Source organism: Podarcis melisellensis (genome assembly GCF_964234715.1).
Source record: "Podarcis melisellensis genome assembly, chromosome: 11".
NCBI lineage: Eukaryota > Metazoa > Chordata > Lepidosauria > Squamata > Lacertidae > Podarcis > Podarcis melisellensis.
In genome coordinates, this window is record NC_138543.1 from 46,736,652 (window position 1) to 46,749,232 (window position 12,581).

Consider the following 12,581-nt stretch of genomic DNA (forward strand, 5'->3'; position numbering starts at 1 on the left):
TGTATATCTTTCAGTGCTTTTGTTCACGATCTAAAAGGGGGAAAAGCACATTTGCCTTCTGTACACAGCTATTGGCAAGGCCCTAACACTACACCCACAAATAGCCAATATTCTGGGGAATTAGTAGGAATGTATGGATGTGGAAATAGCCCTGTTGACTCTGGAAGGATCATTTTTTTTTCTTTCTCCAAGCAGAATGTTCTGTAAAGCAAGGGTGGCCTTTACCATGAATTAGGAAAAAACTACACTGTACGTCAGCAGCATAGAACATTGGCTAGGAAAATGCGTCGTGCAATGAGAGTTGTGGAATGGGTGCTTTATTGGGGTTTAAAATGAATAATAATAGATATGGTTTTTAAAATAGCCTGCTCCCATAGTTATGTCACTGTGTTGCTGAAAGGTTTTTTGTGGCCCCTTAAGTCCCCTGTTGGGACACGGGTGGCGCTATGGGTAAAACCTCAGCGCCTAGGACTTGCCGATTGCATGGTCAGCGGTTCGAATCCCCGCAGCGGGGTGCGCTCCCGTCGTTCGGTCCCAGCGCCTGCCAACCTAGCAGTTCAAAAGCAGCTTCTGGTGCAAGTAGATAAATAGGGACCGCTTACCAGCAGAATGGTAAACGGAGTTCCGTGTGCTGCGCTGGCTCGCCAGATGCAGCTTGTCACGCTGGCCACGTGACCCGGAAGGGTCTGCGGACAGCGCTGGCTCCCGGCCTATAGAGTGAGATGAGCGCACAACCCTAGAGTCTGGCAAGACTGGCCCGTACGGGCAGGGGTACCTTTAAGTCCCCTGTACACTGTTTCTATCTATCTATCTATCATCTATCTATCTATCTATCTATCTATCTATCTATCTATCTATCATCTATCTATCTATCATCTATCTATCTATCTATGGGCCACTCTAGTAGATACTCTGCTGTGACTCAGTGGTTTTCAATGCCATCTAAGCTAGTGTCCATCAACACATTTTGTATACCAGATTTCATAAGTCGATTATGCATTGTGCAAAGAAAGTGCCAAACTTCCCTTTCTTCATCCTGAACCTTTCACCGACCAACCTGATAGGGTATCCCTAAGTTCTAGAATTTTAAGAAGAGGAGGGAAAACAAAGCTTAATAATAACAGCCCTCCCATCTGGCTGAGTTTCCCCAGCCACTCTGGGTGGCTCCCAATCAAGTGATAAAAACAACACAGCATTAAATATTAAAAACTTCCCTAAACAGGGCTGCCTTCAGGTGTCTTTTAAAAATAGGATAGCTGCTTATTTCCTTGACATCTGATTGGAGGGCGTTCCACAGGGTGGGCACCACTACCGAGAAGGCCCTCTGTCTGGTTCCCTGTAACCTCACTTCTCGCAGGGAGGGAACTGCCAGAAGGCCCTCAGCACTGGAGCTCAGTGTCTGGGCTGAATGATGGGAGTGGAGATGCTCCTCCATCTTTTTCACTCCAGTAAGTGTTTCTTTTGTGAGGGAGATCTGTTGTGTGATGAATTTTAATGGGTAGGAGAGGGCATATTAACTGCAATTTATTTCTCTGGGCACCCACGTATGTGGGTGCAGCAGAGTTTCAAAATCCCATCCTTGGCAACAAAATTAAAAGCATAGGAATTGGGCTATAAAACCTTGTTTTGAGCAAGCCCAGTTATGAAGTAAGCTGGCTTTCCTCTTCCTACCCTGCTCACGAAAGAATCAGGCAACATCTTGTAAAGTAAGTTTTAAACTAAGATTTGCTTACTTTATAATCATGCATTGGTTCCCAGCAATTGCAGCAGTAAAAACTATGCGGGCAAAATACTTATACTGTAAATGTAAGTACCTAAAGCATGTACCTAAAGCTGGAGCAAGTGGATGCATGTCTGCATCCATCGAGGGTGAAAGGAAGAGAGGAAGAAGCAGGAAATACTATATGCTCCTTCCTCTCTAGGAGAGGAGGGGAAATGACATCACACCGAGCCCTCTCTACCCATTGTATTTCTATGGTTTGAGTATCTGCCTGTCAGCAACACAGCTCCGAGCACTTAGCCCGTTCTTGTGCTAACTAGCAAGAAAATGCATTTGTTAGGTTTGGCTGCTAATCTCCCTCATAAGGCTCATCATATGGCTGAAGATATGGGGAGAAACAGGAAGTAGAAATACCCTACACTTCCTGTTTCTTGTGCTCTGAAGTGAAACTTTCACGTATAATATAACTTATAAAATATGAGATTTTCACAAAAACATGAGACCTCTTAGAATTTTAGAGACTTTAGAGGTCAGGGTTGCCAGAGTGGCACCTCATGGCACTCTAATTCTTGATACCCAGAAAGTCCAGAGTTTGTGTCAATATTCCTTACATCCCTGCATTCATTGTCTGTCTGTGCAAATGGAGGGGGGGAATCTGCAGCACTTTTCTCCTTCATTTCATGCAGTGTGGGTGGCATGTAACTCACCTATTACACCAGGACTGGCCCAAAATATTTTGCTGCTTCAGGCAGAGCAACAAATGACACACACACACACACACACACACACACGTCTGCAAGTCATGGTGCATAGTATCCTAAGTCATCCTAGTTACTTTGGCAGCTGAGGTAGGAAAATCCCTTTGCATCTCCCTGTTTGCAGTGAATTAAACAATACCCATCAATTTGCTACCTTTTGATCTCACCATAAATCAGCTGCTTGGGGCAGCTGCCCCACTCTAGCCAGAGAGCAGCTGCTGGACTGGAGTGTTGGGTGCTTTCATCCTTGGTGTTGAAATTGTTACTTTGAACGCACTTCTCATCTGCAAGAGGGAATTCATAAATACTGGAGAAAGAGGTTCAGGTTGATGAGGAAGATTTGGAAGGCTGCATGGCAAAGTCTCTGGAATGGCTTTTCATTAACAATATATGCCCAATTACATCCAAAGAGCTCTCCTCAAACGGAACGTATAATTGCACACGCTGGCTAAATAATGCATGATGGCTTACCATAATGAAGAATCCATCATTTCTTTTCTACATCTTTGGAGGGTCTGTAATTAAGCTGCCCTGCCAAACATTTCCATCTCTGCACCTTTCAAAGGAAATTATATATGCAATGCTCAATAGGGAAATTGTGACATATGTAAAATAAAAATAAAAATCAGCCCTTTAATAGAAAGTTCAGAGAAGTTTTTAATATGTGACATTTTAGTGTATTTTTCATCTTTGTTGGAAGCCGCCCAGAGTGGCTGGGGAAACCCAGCCAGATGGGCGGGGTACAAATAATAAATTATTATTATTATTATAAAGTGAAAGTTGGTCCCCCCTGTTCTAAAGGAACTGAATTGTATGAATGTTTTCTGAACAGTCATTCATGTTGTACACTTATTATATATGTCATATTTAGCACTTTAATTCTCCTTCCGCTAACTGTGTCATCTTTTCACAGCTATATTACCTGTTATATTTGATCCTGCTGATCTTTCTTTAAAATTTCCCCAAAATGTCTGTCAAGAGCTGAAGGAAATGGCGACTGCAAAAATCATTAAATGACTGTGATGTGTAGCCACGCTCTGTAATTGCATAGTGTTTTTAGTTACCGAAATATTTCTGTGCACTCCACCTGGGCTGTTCAGGTTGTGAACTCCCACTCAAAACAGAAGGTGCCTTGTGATGGTATAAAGCTGCTGTCCCACAACCATTTGCAGTCTGAGGAAACATTTACAGTAGATATCAAAGAAACTGTCATGGGCACTACAAAAAAGAAGAAAACTCTGCAGTGCTTCCCAAACACCCCTCAAAACGACTCACACACACAAAAGGAAAAAAAATGCAGGCAAAATAAACAAATCAGACAAATTGCACCATAAACAAGCAACCTCCCCCAAACCCTCTAGAAATGTCCCCCCATTCTTCTTCTTCTTCTTCTTCTTCTTCTTCTTCTTCTTCTTCTTCTTCTTCTTCTTCTTCTTCTTCTTCTTCTTCTTGGTATTGGACATTAGCACCACATTCTCCCATACTGTTTTGGAGAGGCTAACATCCCCAAGTCCTGACAAAAAATAGTTAATGTAACCTTACTTCATGGAGAGCCAACAAGCAGGCTTGACACTAACAACTCCCCTCAGATCCAGTGAGTAGGGCCAATGGTCAGAGATGCTGGGAGTTCTGATCAACAACATCGGGAGGGCCCCACATTGGCTGTTCCTAAAAATACATGTGAATAACCATTTCACAATCTACCACTGGAATTAGACATATCAAAATTATGTAACTCATTTCCCAGCAGTATTATGTAAGTCATTACATATAGACTGGCTTTCTCCTTGTTGCCCTTCTGCCAGCAGGTGAAGGACTTCCTTGGGGAACAAGCTTTTGGGAACTGACTGTTTTTAATGAACGGGCTGGTGCCATGATGGATGAGCCATATGTTTTAATAGAACACATTTGTTGTTGTTTAGTCATTTAGTCATGTCCGACTCTTCATGATCCCACAGACCAGATCACGTCAGGCACTCCTATCTTCCACTGCCTCCCGCAGTTGGGTCAAACTCATGCTGGTAGCTTCAAGAACACTATCCAACTATCTCGTCCTCTGTCATCCCCTTCTCCTTGTGCCCTCCATCTTTCCCAACATCAGGGTCTTTTCCAGGGAGTGTTCTTTTCTTATGATGTAGCCAAAGTATTGGAGCCTCAGCTTCAGGATCTGTCCTTCCAGTGAGCACTCAGGGCTGATTTCCTTCAGAATGGAGAGGTTTGATCTTCTTGCAGTCCATGGGACTCTCAAGAGTCTCCTCCAGCACCATAATTCAAAAGCATCCATTCTTTGGCGATCAGCCTTCTTTATGGTCCAGCTCTCACTTCCATACACCACTACTGGGAAAACCGTAGCTTTAACTATACGGACCTTTGTTGGCAAGCTGATGTCTCTGCTTTTTGCTCCCCACCCCCTCAGCATAACCCCTCAAAAAAAAAAAAAAAGAAAGGAAAGGAAATGTACCTCTTTTTTAGACACACATCCTGATGAAAGCTTTGCTTTCCCTTTAAAAAATAAAATAAAAAAATCAACGAAACCAGTCTTTTGCTTCAAATGGGTGAGGTGGAGAGGGGTGGGCAGAAGACAGACAAACAGAGGTGTAGTTGGACGGACAGACATTTCTGGCAGATGGCAGGGTGAGTATCGTCTCCCTCTCCTTACACAGCATTGTAGAAGTGCATCAGTGAAAAAACTCAACACACCGACATTCTGACTCAGAGCGGCTTCTGCTTACAAGTGTCCCCAGGGCCCTTGCTGTGAAGTGTCCTTTGGCTTCAACATTTGCCGGAGGGCACTTCACAGCCCATGCCCAGGGGCAGTATATCTCTGAATAACAGAGGCTGTGGACAAACTAGAGTGGATGGCCATTGCCTGAGAAGTAATGCACCAGGTGATGCCTTCCTCCTGTGCTAGGTTAAGTCCTGCTGCACCACTCAGATATCAATCCTTGTCTCTGCCTGCCCCCCTAATTTCTGCCGCCTGAAGCAGCAGGCTTCCCTTTGCTTCACAGTACAGCTGCTGCTCCTTCATGTTCCAGTTCAATATTGTCAGCACTAGCAGCCGTACATGGAAACTGAACCTGGGACCATTTGCATGCAAAATTTGTGCTATACCACTGACTGAGCTTTGACTGTGGATTTTTGGATTTTTTTTCATGTACAGTGGATGCTCAGGTTGCGAACGTGATCCATGCGGGATGCACGTTCACAACCCGCAGTGTTCACAACCTGCAGTGGTGCATCTGTGCACACACAGGTTGCGATTCGACACTTCTGCACATGCGCAAAGCGCGATTTAGCGCTTTGGTACGCAGACTGAGACCCTACCTGCCCGTAGACTGTCTCGCCAGAGTGGTGCATGCTCTGGTTATCTCCCGCTTGGACTACTGCAATGCGCTCTACGTGGGGCTACCTTTGAAGGTGACTCGGAAACTACAACTAATCCAGAACGCGGCAGCTAGACTGGTGACTGGGAGCAGCCACCGAGACCACATAACACCGGTCTTGAAAGACCTACATTGGCTCCCAGTACGTTTCCGAACACAATTCAAAGTGCTGGTGTTGACCTTTAAAGCCCTAAACGGCCTCGGCCCAGTATACCTGAAGGAGCATCTCCACCTCCATTGTTCTGCCCGGGCGCTGAGGTCCAGCTCTGAGGGCCTTCTGGCGGTTCCCTCATTGCGAGAAGCAAAGCTACAGGGAACAAGGCAGAGGGCCTTATCGGTAGTGGCGCCCGCCCTGTGGAACGCCCTCCCATCAGATGTCAAAGCGATAAATAACTACCTGACATTCAGAAGACATCTTAAGGCAGCCCTGTTCAGGGAAGTTTTTTATCTGTGATATTTTAGTGTATTTTTGGTTTCTATGGAAGCCACCCAGAGTGGCTGGGGAAGCCCAGCCAGATGGGCGGGGTACAAATAATAAATTATTACAGTATTATTATTATTCTACGCATGCACGACCCCCGAAACCCAGAAGTAACCCATTCCGGTACTTCTGGGTTTCGGCGGGTCCGTAACCTGAAAAAACACAACCTGAAGCGTCTGTAACCAGAAGTATGACTGTAGACTGACACAGCAACCTTTGCTGGTTGTGAATCCAGATGCTGAAACAGGGAAGACAAAAAAAAATCTGAGGGATTGTGCAGTTATTTCATTGACGCAGACTTTCCTTACAGGTGGGCCAAATTTTACATCATGTTAGTCATGTAGCCCTGCTCTTAAATGCAGGGTTTAGGGGGAGCTTTGTTTTGTTTTTGTAAATAACTAGAGAAAGGAGCCTGGTTCATATTATGACCAACAAATGGAGGGAGGTGAGTCTTTACCAAATTGCTCCCTCAGCCTGTCATTGAAACAAAATGCACCCCCCTTTTTTAGTAGTTCAAATGACCTGCTTAACTGCTTACCCCTATTCCTCATCCAACAACAACATGCCTTGGCAAATGTATGTAAAGGTGTAACTATTAATCCTACTTGTCTTTGTGCAACAATCAAGATCCAACACTCAGATACAAAGTGTTTCTTCGCTAGGCCGAATAAGAAAACATGTAACTATCCGTACTGCAAAATGATCCTTTGCTACAAAGCGCTTTCCCAGAGAACAGGTGTTTATCTAGAGATTATTAAAGAATTAAATGTAAGATCAGTGGATAAGGTAAAATCAGTTACCGTACCCTTTCAGCACTCTGCAATTTTAGATACTCCCAAATGGTGTGAACCAAATCGGAAAGTTTACATACAGAGTTAGATCCATGAAAGAGGCTTGGCAAAATTAGGACTAAGGCTAAACCAAGACAGAAGTAGGTCATGGAAAATACGCACAATCAAGTCAAGGAGCAGAGAAGTGCATGCAGAGGCTGCAGAGGCCCAGAGACAAACAAGATTAGGATCGGGAATTTGCAAAATGTCGAAGGCTAAGGTGTAGCAGGGTAAACAGATGCCAAGATCCAAGGACAGTAAGAACAAGGAGACCCAGGAATAGGAAGTGGGGAGATATCTGATTTAAAAGCAAACCTACCCGACCCACGGGACGCGGGTGGCGCTGTGGGTTAAACCACAGAGCCTAGGGCTTGCTGATCAGAAGGTCGGTGGTTCGAATCCCCGCAACGGGGTGAGCTCCTGTTGCTTGGTCCCTGCTCCTGCCAACCTAGCAGTTCGAAAGCACATCAAAGTGCAAGTAGATAAATAGGTACCACTCCGGCGGGAAGGTAAACAGCGTTTCCGTGTGCTGCTCTGGTTCGCCAGAAGCGGCTTAGTCAGGCTGGCCACATGACCCGGAAGCTGTACGCCGGCTCCCTCAGCCAATAAAGCGAGATGAGCGCCGCAACCCCAGAGTTGGCCACGACTGGACCTAATGGTCAGGGGTCTCTTTACCTTTTCCTTACCCGACCCACACTATCTGAAACAATATGCGAACCAAAGCACAGCCACCCAAACATTGCACAGTGCTCCAAAGTTTGCAACACTGTTCTCCTGACAAGCAATGTCTTGCAAAAATGCATGTACTAGGGTGAAGTCTGTATAACAAGGCAGGTATCTGTGAAAATAACATACAGAAATGCAGTACAGTATAGTCAGGAAAATATGTGTTGTGAAATGTGCATATAGGGCAGAATAGCAGGCCAAGGCTCTGCAAAGAAAGCTGACCCACTTTGGTTTCATTGAGTTTCACACACCTGGTAGGCTAGCTCTTGCAGGTAAGGGTGTGTGTGTGGAGTTTCATAAGCAGGTCATCCAGGAGTCCTGAGAATCCTTGAATTTGTTTGGTATCATCTGTGGTTTAGCAGCTTCCAGCAGGGTCAAACACTTCCTGTTCCCTTCCAACAACCACCCCTCATAACGTTAACACTGTTCCAACATTATTGGCAGGGCTGTGCTCAGAAAATCCACATAATTCATGGGTGTCCACACGTGCTTCTGGAATCCATGTAAAAACTTGTTCCACAGATAGATTTACTCCTCAGTTACCGACACAACATGCGAAGCCTGAGGAGCTGTAATGTTTATGAATGTGCTGTCACTCTCAATCTTATATAACCTGAAATTGGCGTTGATCGTTGTTTTAATCCCTTTACCTCTCCCATTTGCAAGCTGTGCTGCATCGTTCTTTGCTTAACCAAATTTAATATTTACACATTGCTTGGTGAAGTCTAATAAGCATGCAGGAATAAAGTGATGTTTTAGGGTCACCTGGTTTTGGCGCCATATGTGAATGTGTGATTGCACATCAAACGGACACCGTGTATCTGTCATTGCCTGTATACAAGTATTTTTCATGGAAGATCAGCTCTTTACCTTGCCTTGATTCTGATTGGGTTGGTTTTTTTTTGGGGGGGGGGTATTCAACACTGCATCAAACAATTGTCCCATGCTTTCTAATGCATTTTCATCTCCCTTGCCTTATCTAAAAACCTCCAATGTTGACGGGAAGTGAGTTCAACTTTAATTTTGCAGCCTGAATTTGCCAGTATGTGAATGAATTCTGGAAGCGCCCTGTGATCTCCACGCTTCCATTCCACAGCCCCAGAGGTAATGCATATTTCCCCTCTTTCCCCCCTACTTGCATGAAGATCCCACTAAATCAAATTGAAAGTGTGCATCAGAAGTGCTTACTGAATTTCTGTCCGAGTGGATACATGTTCTAGTCCAGGCATAGGCAAACTCAGCCCTCCAGCTGTTTTGGGACTACAACTCCCATCATCCCTAGCGAACAGGACCAGTGGTTGGGGATGATGGGAGTTGTAGTCCCAAAACATCTGGAGGGCTGAGTTTACCTATGCCTGTTCTAGTAGTTCATTCCTTTTTTAATTAAGTTTTGCTCTTTGTCTTTAAAAAGCAGAACAACATGCTTTTAACAAAACATTTAATGTCACTGACATAGCTTGGGGTGTGACAACAAAGGCACTGCATTACTCAAGGAATCCATAGGTTGTGTGGGTGCACATTGTTTGATACCTGTTTCTGTCTTCTGGACATGAGTGACTGGTGTTCTTTAGCATCCATCTGATACTACAGTATGAAGAGCGAAAACACTTTCACCGTAAGATATACCGCTGCCTCTCACCTGCCAATTTGTGCAGCCCTAAAAGAAAAAATAAATTACATCCTGAGCATGATGATTACTTTCTTTGCACTACAATTTTCCAGAAGAACACTTTTTACACTGTAAACACCAAGAATATTTTCCAGACCTTGAAGAGCAGAAAAGCTTGCATTGTCTCGTACAATGGAATATTTACCTTCTCAAAATGTCTGCTGTTCTTTCTGTGTGGTTTAATTATTGAGACTGGCAGTGAGCGCTTTTTTTAAAAAAAAACCAACTAATTTAAATGGCTTAATGATTCTTCAGTAGAAAGGAGAGATACTTGAAGGCAAGTCTGTCTGGCACATATGAAGTTTTCAGTCTCTTTCTCTTTTCTCTTACTGCAAAGGAGGCTGGGGTAAGCACATGCGCGCACCCTCCCCCCACTTTCCCTCTAGTCATACAATCATATTATTGTAGAGTTGGAAAGGACCATGAAGATCATCTAGTCCAACCCCTTTTGTGCAATGAGGGCCTCAAACCCATGACCTTCAGATGAAGAGTCTCATGCTCTGCCAGCTGAGCCAGTCACTTAATTGGGAACTGGGAAGAAATTGCCCATGTCATCCGGATTGGTCAAGGATGCACATGTTTTGTTATGTTTCCTGGGGTAATACCTATGAGTTTATGCAGTCCACAACTGTCACAACTTGAGCAGGTAGTATTCTATGGGGCCTATTCACTTCCAAACCCTATTCAGGGTATTTGTCTTTAAAGCACCAACCAGTTTGGGATCTAAATCTCTGAAGGAATGCCTGTATCAGCGTTCCCATTCCTTATGACTGGGCTGGGGAAATCTTTGGCTTTCCAGATGGTGCTGGACTACAACTCCCATGATCCCTAACCATTGGCCATGCTGGCTTGGGTTGATGGGAATTCATCCAAAGATTCCCCAGCGCTGCCTTAAGATATTCAGAAGTGGCATCGTCTCCATCTCGGGATACCATTTTGTTTTTAGCTGCCTCTGTTTTGTTCTGAGGGACGCGGGTGGCGCTGTGGGTTAAACCACTGAGCCTAGGGCTCGCTGATCAGAAGGTCGGCGGTTCGAATCCATGTGAAGGGGTGAGCTCCCGTTGCTCAGTCCCAGCTCCTGTCAACCTAGCAGTTCAAAAGCATGTCAAAAGTGCAAGTAGATAAATAGATACCACTCCTGTGGGAAGGTAAACGGCATTGCCGTGTACTGCTCTGGTTCGCCAGAAGCGGCTTAGTCATGCTGGCCACATGACCTGGAAGCTGTACGCCGGCTCCCTCGGCCAATAAAGTGAGATGAACGCCGCAACCCCAGAGTCGGCCACGACTGGACCTAATGGTCAGGGGTCCCTTTACCTTTATTTTGTTCTGATGTAGCATTTGTCTATATTATGCATTGTACCCTGCCCTGGTATCTACATAGATTAAATGAAGTTTATAAATATACTTCATAGAGAAGGTGAAGGCATACTTGTCAGTGATAAGAGACACAGAAGTTGTATGAGGACTAACAGGCATGAGCAAGTGCTGGAAAATGGATATCATGCTTGTTCTTCAACTAAGAATTCATCTCACGGAGTTACAATTTTCAGAGTTCCCTGGGGGTCATGAACTGGCAGGACGACAGGGAGAAGGAAAAGGGCCCCCTGTCCCCATAAACACAGTGGGCTCTGAGGCGTAGGGAGTAGCAGGAGGGGCGTGATTCCTCAGCTGGAGTAGACTTGGAACAGGTGAGAGTCACAGGCCTCATCAAGCCCAGATGCTGCAATCAGTGTGCAAAGTACAAAAGGGAAGCAGAGCTGAATTGCTGCTCAACTGCCCATGTTGACAGACCTTGGCTTGGGTGCTCCGGGACCTCTACAGGAGTTTGCTTTGGGTTTGACTCTGGACAGTATCTTGGCAGCTGGACTTCAGACTTGGCCTACTTGGATTGACCCTGGACTGTGTTTCCTGACCTTTGGACTTTGCTTGCATCTTTGAACTTGCCACCAGGTAGGCCAGGAGTTTGGGGCACTGGGAAGGTGACTGACTATTAAACAACTCTAAGAATTGTCGCTCTGTGAGTCTCTGAAACTCGCTTGGCACCCTTAACAACTTAGATTTTCCAGGATTCTTGGAGGGAAGCCATGACTATTAAAGTGTCTTAAATGTATATTTTGGGTGTGAACTGAATAATCCATAAGTATCAATGCCTTTTCAGTCTATTGGGCATAGATATCCTTAACTGTATAAGGAACTGGACACCTACAGGACCACATTTTTGGCATATACCTTTTCCCATGCAAGATAATTCAAGGTTACTACTGTTTTCATAACCCAGGTGGTTTGCATCTGGAAAATGTGCTTATTGCAATCATTTTAAGTCAGTGCCTGCTGTTGCTTTTAGATGTACTTGAGCTATTGGAATAGGGAAGGTAAGCAATAAGGTTTTGTCTTTCTGGGACAGACTCATCCCCAGGGACTCTGGGCTACTTTGCACATTAATCTCCATGCTGGGAGAGGTTACTTCTATGTTGGGAAGAAAATGTTATTTCTGTGCTAGGGGAAGCAAGTTGTTTACATATTTGTATTCCGTTGGGTGTGGTTGTTGTTGACCCATTACAGGACCACCTTGGTGGTGGCTCTCCTTTGTGGTGTGTCCTTCCTGGTGACTTGCATTTGTCTCCCTCATTAATGTTCTGGAGGAATTTAAAACATCACTGTTTAAATAGGCATTTGATGGCTGGAAGATACTCTTCTCAGCAATCTTGAAACTGCTACCTTTGAGAGTATGCCATTGTTTAGACCAGTGGTTCCCAAACTTCTTGGTGCCACTGTCAAACATTGACAATTAATTGCACATTTATTCAAAATCCAATTAAAACTATTTGGTTTATTTAATTCAACAAAACTGATGTCATTTATACCTCCACTGCCCCCCTCCCATAATCCCACAACCTCTCTTTGGGAACCACTGTTTCAGACACATTAGATATTTTAAATATGCTTTATCTTATTTTATTTTTAATTGCATTGTTGTATCACTTATGTGTTTGCTGCCCTGGGCTACTTAGGGA

At 44.6% G+C, this 12,581-nt stretch overlaps 1 protein-coding gene across 2 annotated transcripts in view; it reads left to right on the forward strand.

Annotated features, from left to right (window-relative positions):
• Positions 1–12,581, forward strand: part of PRLR (prolactin receptor) — a 106,826-nt gene that overhangs the window by 8,876 nt on the left and 85,369 nt on the right. Inside the window, exon 1 of one of the 2 annotated variants that reach the window (XM_081929664.1) lies at positions 11,349–11,517. The exons of the other annotated variant lie outside the window; for it this stretch is intronic. The gene's annotated coding sequence lies outside the window, so the exon portion shown is untranslated. Of the gene's footprint in view, positions 1–11,348; positions 11,518–12,581 lie in introns of those variants that run through there. 2 annotated transcript variants of the gene reach the window in all.